The following is a 3,622-nucleotide window of genomic DNA, read 5'->3' on the forward strand; positions in this document are numbered from 1 at the left end:
ATGGCGAGCAGTGACGGTAGCCAGGGCAGATTGGTAAGGAGACTGCACCTTGATGGTTGGTTGTGTCAGACCTCCAGGTGGGAAATCCTGGAGGGCCTAGGCAGAGCAGTGACATCTCTGTGTGGAAATAAACAGCCGGGACTAGGGAGGCAACGGGTATTTCCTCTAGGTTTCACCAGCCCTTGGGGGAAAAATACGCGTCAGGTAACTCAACGGACTTGAGTCTCTGAGAGCATAACCACAACACCCCCAGCCCCCCAACCTTTGCTGTCCCCACCTAGTAGGGTCCTAGGTCCTTGAAGACCTGCTGAGTGGCTCTCACTGGTGGTTCACAGCTGGAGTGGGACGAGCAGCTTCCTCCCTCCACTTGTCCTTGGCCGTTGGGGTGCTGCCCTGGGTGACTCAGACAAAGCGGGGCCAGGGACAGCATCTCAGCCCAGAAAGTCTTAGTGGTCTGTGTTTGTTGCAGAAAAGCCTCTGTGCTTTCTTAAAGACAAAATGTTGACCTTGAAAAATGAAAGGTGTCACCTCCTAACTTTTTTTCCGAGAGCCAGCACAAGGATCCAGGCAGTGTACTGAGAGACTGAGGTTGACCACCTGCTTTTGCGAGGCCATGTCTCTGATTCCGAACTTTGGAACTTGTGAGAAGGTACTATTAGGGTAGAACTAAAAGGCCTTGCCTTGTTTGAGCACAATTTTAGCTTAGATTTGGTCTTCCAGTTCCTAGACTTATACTTTGTCATGTTTGCCTTGCAGATGCTTTTTCTGAAGCCGGTGATAATGGCATGACGGTTCAGGGCGGACGGGGGTCATTTCCTAAAAACTAAAGACGTTTTGACCTCTTAATCGTGAAATGCGTTTCTATCCAGAATTCTCCCCAAGTCACGGTGGTGCCTAAGGAAAGTGATTCACTCTTCGGGCGCCTGGGTGGCTCAGTTGGTTGAGTATCCAACCCCTGATCTCAGTTTGGGTCACGATCCCAGGATTGTGGGATTGAGCCCCACATCGGGCCCCATGCTGACTGTGGAGTCTGCTTAAGATTCTGTCTCTTTCTCTCTCTACCTGCTTCGCTCATGCATGCGCTCTCTATAAAATTAAAAACAAGAAAAAGAATGTGATTCATGCTTTTGTGTCCTTAAAACGGAAAATCATAAGGGTACTGAGATGTGTACTTAAACACCACCAGAATGTGAGCATGAAATTCATGTAACTACTGGCTTTGGAAAACCAGCCACTAGCACAGAGCAGTCGGCGGGTCAAACATGAACCCCTTCTGGGGCCTGGCACTGGTCTTGGCAATGGAGGTAGACAAGGATCTTGCTGGGCGGAATGAGTAAATAAGTCAATGGCAGGTATTGATAAGGGCAATGACAAAGATAAGATAAGGTCACGTGGTAGAGAGTGAGTGGGGCTGATTTAGCTGGGGGGGGGGTAAGGGAAGGCCTCTCTGAAGAGAGTGATGTTTGTTTTTTTTAATGTTTTTATTTATTTGTGAGACAGAGAGGCAGAGTGTGAGTGGGGGAGGAGCAGAGAGAGAGGGAGACACAGAATCTGAGGCAGGCTCCAGGCTCTGAGCTGTCATCACAGAGCCCGACCTGGGGCTCGAACTGACGAGCCGTGAGATCATGGCCTGAGACGAAGACGGACGCTCAACCGACTGAGCCACCCAGGGCGCCCCAGAAAGCGATGTTGAAATTAAAACCTGAAAAGGAGCGTCTGCCCTGAGCCGGTGTGGGAAAGGCGCGGGCCTGGCATTCCTACAGGTGCTGCAGCTGGCGGCCCGCGGCCTGGCCTGAGGCTCCGCCGCGCTGCTCTCCTCGGCCGTGGCGGTGGGAAAGCCCCGCGCGGGCAGGGACGCGGAGCCGCGCGTGGTCCAGGTGCCGGCGTGGGCGGGGTCCGCGGGCCCTGGGCCGGGCGTCTGGGACTCCAACTGGGACAGGCGAGAACCGCTGTCCCTGGCGAACCTGAGGAAGAGGAACCCGGAATCTGGAGAAGAACTGGCCTCCAGGCTGGACCACGACAAAACCAAGGCCACGCGACACATCTTCCTCACCAGGCACTCCCAGAACCACGTGGATGCTTCCCAGGAAAAGGACCGCACGCTGACGCCCCTGGGTCGTGAACAGGCTGAACCGACGGGGCTGTGACTTGCCAGCTTGGGCTTGAACTTTAATAAAATTGTCCATTCGTCCATGACCCGGGCCATCGAAACCACTGCTGTGGTCAGCAAACACCTGCCAGGCGTCTCCAAGGTCAGCACAGACCTGCGGAGGGAAGGCGCCCCCATCGAGCCCGACCCACCCGTGTCCCACTGGAAGCCCGAGGCTGTGCAGTATTACGAAGACGGGGCCCGGATCGAGGCCACCTTCCGGAACTACATCCACCGGGCAGACGCCAAGCAGCGGGAGGACAGTTACGTGATCTTCAGCTGCCATGCCAGCGTCATCCGCTACATCGTGTGCCGGGCGCTGCCGTTCCCCCCGGAAGTCTGGCTCCACCTCTCTCGCAACGACAGCAGCATCAGCCACCTGGTGGTTCGGCCTGGTGGCCGAGGGGCGCTCAGGGCCCTCGGGGACACGGGGTTCGTGCCTCCGGACAAGATCTCCGGCTCCCGAGGGCTGCCTGGAGGACCTGCTCCCTGGGTCCCCAGCCTGGTTCGCCCGGGTGCCGCCACGGACGCGGCTCCTTCCCTGTCTTCCCTCCACAGGCTGCGCTGCGGTGCCGCTGTTCCTCCTCCGGGAGGAAGGTGAAAAAGCGCGCACGTCTTTAGTGTCTAAAATGGGGCGTTTCGGTCTGTACTTCCGGCCCAGGATGGAAAGGGGAATCGTCCCGAGCAGATCCGCCTGATTTCTCTCTTGGGCTTCTCTGCCCCGTCTGCCAGGACGGGGCCTCACTGCTGCCGTCTGCGGGGACTACGGCCAGTTTGCACAGGCGTCTTTGGTCGTGACCGCTGTTGGCCACGGGAGCCCCTCGAGGCTGTCGGCAAAGGCCATTAGGCACGAGGGGCTCCCCTGAGGAGGGGCCGCCAGCGCTTCCGTTCAGAACTTGTCGTACGTTCTTCTCATTTCTTAAAACTCTCTCTATCACTTCAATATTTGTCAGTGAAAGATTCTGTTCATCTGGGTTCTTGCTTTGGTAACCACTCAGTCTGGGGGCCTGCACCTGTGACACCACGGGGTCTGAACTCCCCTGTGTTGTTAGGCCTTTCCCAGCACCTCGGGGCAGCATGACGGGTGAAGGAGGGGACCGGAGAGCGACAGTGCAGCCAGGGTCCTGTTTCAGGAGAATACTAGACACTTCAGTCGGCCTCTGGCTGTTAATCCTTTACACTTACGGATTAAACTGTTTAGACGTGATGTGTCCATTCCAAGTATTCTGTCAGTTTAGGGGAAACTACAATTCCTGTGAAGTGGTTATGAACATTTTCTGCGATCAGTGCGACTAATTGGGACATCTGATCCATTTCTCTGTAACTTTGGAAATAACTGCAAAATAAAATTTTATTTTACTGGTTTGAAAAAAAAAAAAAAAACCCCGAGTAAACATCTTTGTCAAAAATTGGCCCAGCCATCCATCATTACCACCATTTCCTCCCCCCCTCCCCACCCCCGCACCCACCCCC

The 3,622-nt window shown here is 55.3% G+C and overlaps 1 pseudogene; it reads left to right on the plus strand.

Annotated features, from left to right (window-relative positions):
• On the plus strand, positions 1-3,015 carry LOC109248979 (serine/threonine-protein phosphatase PGAM5, mitochondrial-like; annotated as a pseudogene).
• The last annotated feature ends 607 nt before the right edge of the window (positions 3,016-3,622 follow it).

Source organism: Panthera pardus, unplaced genomic scaffold (assembly GCF_024362965.1).
Source record: "Panthera pardus isolate Hobbes unplaced genomic scaffold, ASM2436296v1 HiC_scaffold_22, whole genome shotgun sequence".
In the NCBI taxonomy this organism is placed as follows: domain Eukaryota; kingdom Metazoa; phylum Chordata; class Mammalia; order Carnivora; family Felidae; genus Panthera; species Panthera pardus.